Source organism: Ornithorhynchus anatinus, chromosome 16 (assembly GCF_004115215.2).
Source record: "Ornithorhynchus anatinus isolate Pmale09 chromosome 16, mOrnAna1.pri.v4, whole genome shotgun sequence".
Taxonomy (NCBI): Eukaryota; Metazoa; Chordata; class Mammalia; order Monotremata; family Ornithorhynchidae; genus Ornithorhynchus; species Ornithorhynchus anatinus.
In genome coordinates this window covers 29,518,532-29,530,616 of record NC_041743.1, presented here as the reverse complement: position 1 = coordinate 29,530,616, position 12,085 = coordinate 29,518,532, and the positions used below count along the sequence as shown (strand labels likewise).

The following is a 12,085-nucleotide window of genomic DNA, read 5'->3' as shown; positions in this document are numbered from 1 at the left end:
TTTCCCTATCAGATAGAAGTTAAATTGCATGTTTAAGATCCTTTTTGTCACATGCTACTTTACAAATGTTAATGATTTTCTTGGGCAATGGAAATCATTTTACGAACACTTGTTAATACCATGCAGTTGTGTTAGTCCATTTTTATCTTGGTGGAAAAACAGAATCAAGAAACTGGCTTGATGATTTCAGAATCAACCCTAAAATTGGAAAAGATTTATATATAGTATATATATGTATACTTTATACATATACTAATGAAAACCCTGTGGCTGTCGTGCATTATGGCCTTGTATTAAGCAGAGTGTAAGGGGACAAGATACATATTTGAAATCTGGAGAAGCAGGCGATCGTGTTCGCTGAGACTGTTAAATACTGTTTAGATTTGTGCAGTGACAGAGACATCCATGATCTCCCCGTGCTGGAGCTTTCCCAAGCTTGCACAGTCATCAGACAGGTGGGGAATAAATATTGTAAAATGGTCCGTCTGAAGGGCAGACTACAGATCCTCAGGACCCAATTTGGACTGGCTTCAGTTGGTGCTACCAGGTGTTCCTGGGAGAAACTGTCCTCAGATGGCTGTGGGGAGATGCCATTCTTCCTCATACATAAAAAGGCACCTTCTCTCTCTGCCCCGAGGAAAATTAGAATTCACTGTTCTTTTCCTTTATGAAATAGAGGGAAAAAAGCAGACACATAAGGCATCTACCTTAGGAAAATAGCTACTTTTAATGGAGCATCCCTCTTAAGATTAAGGGTAGTTCTCGAATCAGATAATCCTATGGTTTTAAACATTGAAAATCTTCATGACCCATTATTTTTTTTTTTCGGAGCATCTCCATTAAGATTAATGGTAGTTCTGGAATCAAATAATCCTATGGCTTTAAACGTTGAAAATCTTCACGACCCATCCTCGTCTGCTATAGCAATTTGGGAAGTGGAAGCGGGAAGAATCGTCATCACTCTTGAAAGGTTGTTGAAGGTGGGAGAAAGACCCTTAAATAGCTTGTTGGAATGAACCTAGTGATATTCCCGAGTGCCCCATATGTGTGATTCTGAATGAGAACATTGCGGCAGAAAACAGTACTGAAAGAGACAAAGATTTAGAAGTCATTCTCTTTTAAGATAGACTAGCTGTAGGAAAAGGGTTGAGAAGACTGTGCCAGGGGCTCAACTTTTGGGCTTTTGGGCTTGGGTGGTCTTGTTTTAACTGTTACTACTTAATTATTGATGATTTACTGAAGCTGTACAAGAAGCCTTAGGGAAAAGAAAATCCCACATGCCATTTCCGTAGATGAAGTCTCTTTGAGGCTTAAGTGTCCCTCTAAGTAAAAAAGTGAAGCAGAATTGAGGGGGGCATTCAGGAAACCTCATGGGAGAGCTAGTGGCAAGATATCTTTTCACTGATGGATTCTGTGAAAGTAATTGGAAGACAATGCATGTTTGCATATGGGTGTGTAACATGATAAAGCGAATAGGACTCCTCCCCTCTCCCTGAGCCAGTTCCAAATTAGACATATCCAAACTCAAACAAACTCCATAATCCCACCAATGTTTTCTTTTTTGAACCATTAGACATGTTTTCACAAGTTGATCCTTTGTCAGAGGGAATTAACTTCCCCTCCTCCTACCACCAGGAGGAAAGAATGTTCATTAATTTATTTGTATCCCCTGGGAGTTTGTAAACTTCCTGTGGGCAGGGATCATTTATACTGATTTGTATCTATTCTCCCAAGCATTTAGTCTAGTTCACTGCAGAAAATAGGCACTCAAGTGCTGTTTATTAATTGATTGGGAATCTGTGAATCATCATTCTGGCCATCTTTGGGTGTCTACTGTGCAATATAGTCATAGAGGAGTTCATTTTTATTGTTTAAAATGTAATTTTGTGGGGGCCTGTGTATTCATTAATCCTCAGTCTGAGTGTGATAGTTGCCACAAGAAAAAGATCTCAAGTGTTGTGATAGTGTGTTTCATTATTGTTTTTGTCATCATCCTCATCCAACATTTATTAAGCTTTCACGGGGTGCATCAAGTAATGGTTGCTTTCATGAGTTTCTGATCTTTCATGACACTTAATTTGTTTTGTAGTGTTTCTCATTCTGGGGTATTATTTTAACTCTTCCTTTTCATTAGCATTTTATTTTTACCTCTATATTTTTTCATGTATGAATTCATTTTCATGAATTTCATGAATTACCTTGTGCATCTTGTGTACTCATGTGCAGATATGTGTTCCTCAATATGACTATGAGTCCAGTTTAGGAATGAAAATAATTAGTAAAAAAGGAAACTCCATGCTACTCTGTCCCTTTGGGGATTTACTTTCTATTGTTGATCTGAAAATTTCTATTATATGAAATCCTGACAAATCAATGTCAAAACATTAATACCAAATGTGAAGCCCACTCCCTGCATCGAAAACTGTTTCTCGCATGGCAGAAATGTGATCCACATTGTTCTATCATGACAAGTTTTTTAAAATTGCCGGGCTTCGTAATTTTATTTTCAGTTTATAAAAACTCACCTGTCATGACAGCCCTCTGGGTACTTGAGCAATATGGCATATAAAAAAATTCACATTTCCTCTGTGAACAGCACCAAGTTCAAATCTGAAACAGGAGGTACAAAAAAACAGTGATCACATTTCATTTCCGCTGCTTTATTTTTGAAAGAGAACATATTCTTCAGCAGTACTGTATCACTGAGGAATATTCGCTTGGCTGGCATTAATCCAAGTTCATGCCTTCACGGAAAACTGTGATTAAACACATGCTTTGCCTAAAAGCTACATGTTGCATATCACTGGACTAGTCACGTAAGGAGAATGGATGACAGTAAGCTACCCATGCAGCTGCTGCATGATGAATTGACACAGGGCCTATGAAAGCAAGAAGAGCCAAACGAGCATTATCAAGGCATTGTGAAGCATTTTCTTGACCAGTGTGTTACATAGCAGCAGTCTTTTGGTAGGCAACTGCAGCAGACGGACCCGTGTGGTGTACCTTAGCCGGAAGAGGTGTCTTCGCCTGAGCAGAGCCTTTGGGAAGATCAGAATACCGGCCAGCAGATTTTTTTTTTATTGGTGGTTCTGCAATGTCAAGAGCATCGGTGTAGCTAAGGACTGTCTTTACATTTCACAGAGTGAAGGAGTTTGTTGAGCACATGTAGGTGTTGGCCACTATGCTTGTACACATGGATAAGATCACACCATTATTTGTGTAATCTTTGAAAACCAAGACTATATAGTCACAGGTTTGTTGACTGGCACCTTGCCGGCTGGAAAGCTCGACTAAGTGGCCAAACTGATGTTTTTCTTCTGGTTTCAAATCATATGTCCTCATGTTTGCCGTTCTGCTAATGTGATTAGTAAACAAAACTTTCAACTCGCTAAATGTGGAGGGTTTCTCCTGTTATGATAATCAAACAGTCCTGCTTTAATACTTCTAAGCAGCCGGGGTTCACTGTAATGTTGCCTCTTTTTCTACCTTCCTAGGACTTTGGAACCTTCTGAGGAATTTTGTAAACTCCCCTGAATCTTTTCAGGGTTGGCTACTGCAGATAAGATTAGCAAACAACCCCTTTTGTCCTCAAAGATTTTCCTGGGCTTTAGGAGGGACATTACTTAAATCCTGGATGTGATGACAGAAAACCCATCGCTGGGCGGACCTCTCAGATAGTATTTTTGACAGTCTGGCACCTTTTATATCCTAAACATATAATATAGTTTTAATACAGATGTTAAAATATACAGCCTATATTTATAATTCATTTAATCTCCAACGAGTGGTATTATTCATGTATTCTAGTCCCAGCGTTTTACCCACCCACTGAAATTTCCAATTTTTAGAAATACTGTATATTCTTAAACCAAATTCACCCACTCCTTTAGGACTTGCATTTGCATTTATTTAGACATTACAAGCATCTGTGAGGTCAGGGAGACCAAGGAAGGAACAAAAACTCTGCTTGTGCCTAATTGACATACACAAGAAAGGGTTTAACCAGACCAACCCCTTTCAGAGGGTTCTCAGCAGAAAGTGGGTTGTTGCCTCCACTCCCTTGGGGTGCTGCAAGGAGTAGGCATCCACAGAGAAGGTAACACATGAGGGAATGGAATTGGCTAGATGTAACATCGATATCGAGCAAAGCCCAACTATCTAATAAGGAACGACAGTTCTTCAGAGCAATATCATTCGTGTATTGGAAATTCAGTCAGAGACACTTCAGTCTTCCATATCTGCTTGTTGACATGAGGAATTAATTGAAAACACTGAAAAGTATTGTGGCTTAGTGGGAAAAGCATGAGCCTAGAGTCAGCGGGCCTGGGTTCTAATCCCGGCTCTGCCATCGGTCTGCTGTGTGACCTTGGGCATATCTATTCACATCTCTGTGCCGCAGTAACCTCATCTGTAAAATGGGGATTAAGACTGTGAGCCCCACATGGGATGTGGACTGTGTCCAACCTGATTAGCTTGTTCAGTGCCTGGCACCTAGAGCAAAAGCTCTTTGGCACCATAGTTAGCATAATCACCCCCACAGTGACAAAGTTCCATAAAGGGCTGGAGAGACGTGTTAAATTAATACCAAAATATGCAAGTTGATCATTATGGCAGATTTCAGTGGAGGTTGGGAAGGGATGCTGAAACACTGAAAAAACCCACAATCGATTGGAACATCAAGTAACAACGATCTACTTCTGCTCAGGGAATGTGCCACCTCAGGTAATAATCCCCAACACTGTCTTAAGCCATTCACTTGGGGGAGACAAATAATTGGTCTAAACAGTAGCCTCTTATTCGTGGCAGCGGGACATAGTGGAAAGAGGAGAACCTGGGAGTCAGGCAACCTGGGTCCTAATCCTGGGTTCTCCCCTGGCTTGCGGGGTGATCTTGGACAATTCACTTAACTTCTCTGTACCTTAGTTTTCTGCATAGTTCCTGCCCCAGGTGTAGGAAGGTGCTGGGTCTCAGCCTTCATGGCTCGGGATTTATAGCAGCAAAGAGATTCTCGAATCATGTGACTGGTTCCTTGGCTGTGAAGTCCAAGTGACAAAACCATATAAAAGTTCAGATCCTACTGAATTTATTTTAGCACTTAGAACTTTTAATGGTTTGCGGCCATTGTCAGTAACTTAAACCACATGCTGTCCATCTTGATCGGTTTTCTACTGCTTTATCCGTGCGTTGTTGGTTAGTGTGGAAGGAGGTCCAGACGGTCTATCCTCTGTTTCTCATGAATGTTTTGATGTGTTTTAAAATATATATTTTGTGCTGTACTTTTAAGGTATCGTACACTTCTGGAACCAGTCTGTGAGACTAATTTTTCTGTGGATAACCAGGTTGGGGTCCAGAGAACTTGCTTACCTAGTATTCACCACAGTTTGGAGATACAGGTCTGTGGGTGATCAAGGTTCTACTGAAAATACTGTTTCTAGAGAGCAAATATTTGCCGCATTTCAAATTACTGCATTGGAAGATATGTTTCAAGAATTTGAGGAAATCTATTGACATGGTTAAATTTAACTTTTTTGTGGCAGTAGAATGTGGTATGTAGTATATGAAAAGTCTTTGTTACTCTTTTAAATTATCTTTTTTCTCTTACTCTTGGGGCCAGTATAACCTCTTATATCTCTTCATTTTGGTAGTAGTTGTGAGCAAAAAATCCTTCAGAAGTATTTACGGTAGAATCCATTTAAGCTAGAGGTCAGGTCTGTGCTATCAAATCAGAAACTGTTCTTTTTATGTTATTGGTGGTATTTACTTTGGTATGCACTAAATAGCCACAACAAATCATTAAATAGCACAAGGGAACAAGAGATGGGAATTAGTGAAAATCTTCACAACATATACTCTGACCTGCTACTAATTTTTTTCTTCTTGACAGTTTTTTGTCCAAATGAGATGTGCAGTGTTCTTGGTTAGAGAGATAACCGTGAAGGAAGATTACTTATAAATAGTTGCTCCAAGGAATAATTTCTGTTGCACTGTCCAATTTCTTCTTTCTCTCAAAATGATCTTTTTTCAAAGTATAGCTTAATAATATTTATGAAGTGTATGAATGGGGTTGTGAATTTTGTATATGACAGGATGTTACATTTTCTTTTTTTTCTTATTCATTTATAGTCATAAAAAATTAAATGCAACTCGTAAATTAAAGTAAGTTGTTAGCATTTCTGTTGTCTTCAAGAAAGAATAACTTTATGCGTAAGTACTTACATGGTTTTTTGGAAATGTTTTCTGAAATAAACAGAGTTTTAAACTTTGGGAATTCAGTATAATCCTCATGTACCTTCAGTATTAGTGAATTGGTTTTGAAATTGGATTTGGTTTTATTTAATAGAAGCTTCTACAGTAGAGTTTAATTCTAAGCTAGCATATTCAACAAATGGAAATGAGAGGACAAAAATATTTTCATTTAGCTTCAGTTTCCGAAGTCATTATTAAAATCCTTTCTTATCTGTATATGCTCTGAAGAAATACTACCAAATGTGCAAGAACAATGGCAGTGTTAAAATTCCATTAGGGGATGGCTAAAGAGTATGTATAGCTTCTCTTATATTACCTGTATTATAGATTGACTCCAGATTTTTAATGACGTAATGTGTCCAAGACCTTATTTCAAAATCTAAGTACTGTGCAGAATTATGGATAAAGCTGAAGTTTGATAAAACACAATTTTTGTCTGATTATAGCTTAATTTTCCTATAAAACTATTGTTTAAACTATAATGAATCAGGCACAAAATGGTGCTCAAAAACTTCAAAAAGAAGTACATTTAATTGCATTAAGTTGGGACAACAGGAAGATATTGCTTAGCAACACTAAGCTTGACAGAAAATAACTTAAACAAAAAATGAGAAACATTTGTAATTGAATATGCTCTAACACTTGTTTTACCACATGGTTTCACACCCTTTTGCTCACACATGGTTAAACACATGTTTTAACACCCTGTCTTCACATGTTTTTGTACTCTTTGTTCACATATGCTTAAACACATGGTTCACTCCTGCATAAACCCGGGACTTGATATTGTCTGGGGTCCTATTTTCAAGGGCTTGAATTCACACCGAAAGATTCAGGTTGGTGACTAATAAAGTAACAGTTACTCATGATGAGATGATGTCCATATAGTCACTTCAGTTTCCACCATGGACTGGATTAGAGACCTCTGTTGACCTCGTCTATCTGAGAGAGTACACTGAACTCTGCAATTCTAAAACATCTATAACTGTAGTTCTTGGGTGGTAAAGTGCATCGGTGCAGATGGGAGTCTCATGTCACAAATGTTAATTCTCCACTAGCAATCTGGCAAACTCTAGCAACTAAATCTTTCCACTAAGCCTAATGGATTCTCCTAATGGAAGTGAATGTTCTCAGTTCTGGGTTTGGGATTTCCCCACTGGCCCAGTGTAATGATATTGTGTCAATTTTACCAAAAAGATGTAAAGCACTATAGAATATTTGGAGAGTTAACTGCTATGTCATCTCAATATGCCTGGTTTATAGTCACAGTCCCAGTTAGCCCTTTAATAATAATAATAATAATGTTGGTATTTGTTAAGCGCTTACTATGTGCCGAGCACTGTTCTAAGCGCTGGGGTAGACACAGGGGAATCAGGTTGTCCCACGTGGGGCTCACAGTCTTAATCCCCATTTTACAGATGAGGGAACTGAGGCACCGAGAAGTTAAGTGACTTGCCCAAAGTCACACAGCTGACAAGTGGCCGAGCCGGGATTCGAACCCATGACCTCTGACTTCAAAGCCCGGGGCTCTTTCCACTGAGCCACGGAGCCCTTTGGAATACCATAGTTACAATGACAAGTTCCTCAAATTGCTAGCCCTTTTGTCATGACTTCTCAAACAGAAGGTTGGAGTCTAAAAAATTTGTTAAAATTGAGATGAGGGCATGAGTCCAAGTTGTGCTGAAACTATGGTATTTATTGAGCTCTTACTGTGTACACAGAACTGTACTAAATTCTTGGGAGGGTACAGTAGAGAGAGAGTAGACAACATCTCTGTTCTCAAGGAATTTCCAGTTTAGAAGGGGAGACAAGCACTAAAATAAATTACAGGAAGAGGAAGAATCAATGGATATATACATAAAAGGTGAAGTTGAGTACCAAAGTGCTTAAGGGGTGGGACTTAAGTGAATAGTTGACACAGTAGGGAAGGAAAAGAGACTGAGGAGATGAGAGAATGGAAAACCTGTGAATTAAATGTGATTTTAGTAGAACTTTTAAGACTAGTGGTTTTTCAGATGTGAAGGGCAGTTAAAGCTGATATTGCCAAGCTTTATATTCCTTCTACATTTTAGAGATCATTGTGTATTTTCAAAAATAACAAATTTATTATTAAAACATTTTTAAAAACTTGCAACGCAAGTGAAGAATGAATATAGGCAAAAATTGAAAAATGAAAATTGCATCATCAGTATTAGGAAATTCTGCAATTTTCTGAAGTTAGCCAATCCCAAAAGTGAAATTGATGCACTGCAAATAAATCAAAATGTTTTCTCACAGCTGCTAAATCTGCACCTGTGTTTTCATTCAGAAAGCTAGTCCCTCCAAATAATCTGTAAATTAGCCTTATCTCCCAGGTATTTTCAGTTGTAGAAACTGAATAAGCATCAAGTAGGTGTTTATAATAAAAGGATGCACATTGAATCTGCCAAAGCAGTCATTTTTGAAGTCCAGTCAGGAAGAACTTGGCAAAAAATGATTTAAATTTTGTCCCTACTCCTCCCTGCCTCTTCCTTCCTTTTCCTTCCTTTTCCCTTTAAAAAAAAAAGGCCCAAAATTGAATGAGCAAATTGGAAATGCATGTAGAAACATTTTGATTCTTTTACTTTTCAAATGAAATTCACCATGTTAGGGCTGCAGATCAAATGCTTAAATTTGTAGACAACATCTGCCAAATTTCCAGATCCTTATATAAAAATCTCCATATTTTATTTCTTAGTTTGATTAGAAAAGGAGGTAGGGTTGAGCCAAGAGAAGAAAATATGAAGTGAGATTGTACTTGATTAGAAAAAAATCAGATGTCCAGAAATGCAGATGTGCACAGTAGTCCTAAGGGGATGTTGGTATTTGATCTTTAAGGCTTAAAGGTTCATGTTCCCAAGGTTAAGATATGCAGAAAGCCAAGTTTTATTTGCAAGTTATGTTGAAGTGGCTCTGGAGGTCCTACAAGTATTACATTACAAATCACACAGCTTTAAGAGCTATATGGTTAGTGATTTACAGATGAATCATACTGCACTAAATAAGAGTTTTAACTATAGGGCTCTTGGTCTTTAATTTTGCTTGTAAAATTCAATGTAAGATTATGGAGCTACAGTGTAAAAGAAACAAAAAGTAAGGGAAGGACACAAGGTGTGTATGTTAGGGAGCAATGGGGTGGGGCGAGGGAGAGTTCTCAATAACTGAGTCCCACAGAGAGAGCCCCATAGTCCCCACAGACCTCAGAGAGTCTCCAAGGTGACACACGTGCTCAGGCCTTATTGTCGTGAGTGTCAAGGCCATCCTCATCTGGGATACAGTTCTAGCTCAGAAATCGGTTTAGCTTGTGTCCGTGGGCAAATGACTTGTCTCGAGGTCTGGGTTTTGCTATCTATAAATTAAGGGTGCGGCTTGGCTCAGTGGAAAGAGCCCGGGCTTGGGAGTCAGAGGTCATGGGTTCGAATCCCAGCTCTGCCACTTGTCAGCTGTGTGACTGTGGGCAAGTCACTTAACTTCTCGGTGCCTCAGTTACCTCATCTGTAAAATGGGGATTAAGACTGTGAGCCCCACGTGGGACAACCTGATTCTCTTGTGTCTACCCCAGCACTTAGAACAGTGCTCTGCACATAGTAAGCGCTTAACAAATACCAACGTTATTAACATTATTATTATTTTTAGTAAAGGATAATATTTTTGGTAAACGTTGCAAAATTCACCCTTTCCTCTCCATCGAAACTGCAACTATGCTGATCCAAGCACTTACCATATCCTGCTTTGACTATTCCATAAGCCTCCTCCCCGACCTCTCTGACTCCTATCTCCCCAACTCCAGTCCTTACTACCTGGACCATTAAAACACACACACACACACACACACACACACACACACACACACATATTCAGTCCACATCTTCCTACTCCTCCAGAATCTCCAGTGGTTGCCCATCCTCCTCCACATCAAACAGAAACTCCTTTATCATCGGCTTTAAATCACTCGATCATCTCTCCCCTTTCTAATTTATCTAGCTCATCTCCTTCCTTCTACACTGCACACTTCACTTTTCTAACACCAATTTAGTACTCTATCTTTATCTCACATCTTGTCCACTTCCTCCATCTGGCCTGGAACACCTTCCCTCTTCATATATGACAGACTACGACTTTCCCCACCTTTCAAGCCTTTCTAATCACATCTCCTCCAAGAGGCCTTCCCTGATTAAGCCTTCTTTTCCCCTACTTTCTCTCCCTTCAGCGTCACCTATACACTTGAGCCTGCACTCTTTAATTTCTTGGTATTCTCTCACCCTCAGACTCGCAACAATTATGTACGTACCCGTAATTTACTTATTTATATCAATGTCTACCTCCCCCTCTAGACTCTAAGTTCTTTTTGGGCAGGGAACATATCTACTAATTCTGTTGTACTCTCTCAAGTGCTTTCTGTGTGCATAATTGATTGATTGATTGACTGATTAAGCATTTTTAGTAAAAGGTGCTAAATGCCAAATACCATGCCATACTATTCTAGAGAAATTTCCAGAATTATTTTATGATGATCCCCGGAAAGTGCACAAATATTACACAAATTCACCTCACATAGGCTTATAATTCTGTAGACTGAAAACTCCTTGGGCAGGGATCATACCTACCAACTCTATTGTATTGTAGTTTCCCAAGCCGTTAGCCCAGTGCTCTGAACACAGTAAGTACATTTAGTATTGTACTAAATGTCTGAAGTTAATTACCACTCTGTCCTTAGTAAATTGTGTTTTGGATGGGTCTTAGAATTGCTTCTTGTGGACTTGTATGAAACAATAGTTTCTTTTAAAAATCATTCCCAATACTATTATTACTAATGAATCACATGCAGGAAGATACTCTGTGCCTAGAGCAGTGCTCTGGATTCAGTGGGTGCTTATTAAAAAGAGTTAATCCTCCTCAAACACACGTTTTCACTATGAATTTTGGAGAGAACGCAGTAGTAGAATTGAAAAAGAGTCTTCATATAAAGTGTCTGGAAACAGTGTGATGTGGTATCACTAGAATCAGTTGTATTTCTGCATGAGGCATCAGATATTGTGAATGTCAAATCCCGAGTTTTCCTTTAAGTGACGTTCTTCAAGAATGTAACCTCCACAGTCTCAAAGAGCATATGTACTGCCAATGGACAGACATTCTCTAATTTTCAGAGAAAGATGAAATATAGCATTGAATAAAGAACAGTCATGACTAATTTCATACATAATATATTAACCTAACAGAACCTAGTCATTACATGAAAGTTTTATCATATATGATATGCAGTTATTTGATTATTGACAGCACAAGTAGCTGAAATAGATTTTAATGTTTTTCTTTTTCCTGTACAGATCTTTTGAAAGGCATCCCATTTTGTATACAATTCTTATTTCGTTTTCTACACATGGATTAAATATTAGACAAAGGGTCAAGCCACAACTTTAAATATTTAAACTGGTCAATGGCAGTCAAGTAGTTAGGAATTTCTCTAGTTTACTGTTAAATATGGATAGCCTTTGAGGTAACCTCAAGTACATGGTACAGCTTTCTAATGAGTTATTAGTTTTAAAACTATGAAATAATTCTGCATTTTAAGCAAGATTCAGCAGCAGACCTGAGTGTAACAAATTAAAAGAATAATAATTATGCAACATCATGAAATGTAACAGCTACTCCCAATATGCAAATATCAAAAGATACATTAACTAAATCTAGCATATTAATAAAATGCCAAGCCTAGCCCTCCAAGACCTCAACACTAATTGGAAAGGATTTAGACAGCACATTTTGAATAACTTTCATTATCAGTTTCGGCAAGACTTTTTTCAGCTACCGAAATAATAAT

At 38.4% G+C, this 12,085-nt stretch overlaps 1 protein-coding gene across 4 annotated transcripts in view; it reads left to right on the top strand.

Annotated features, from left to right (window-relative positions):
• VTI1A (vesicle transport through interaction with t-SNAREs 1A) overlaps positions 1-12,085 on the top strand; it is a 306,773-nt gene that overhangs the window by 198,571 nt on the left and 96,117 nt on the right. The window lies entirely within an intron of this gene.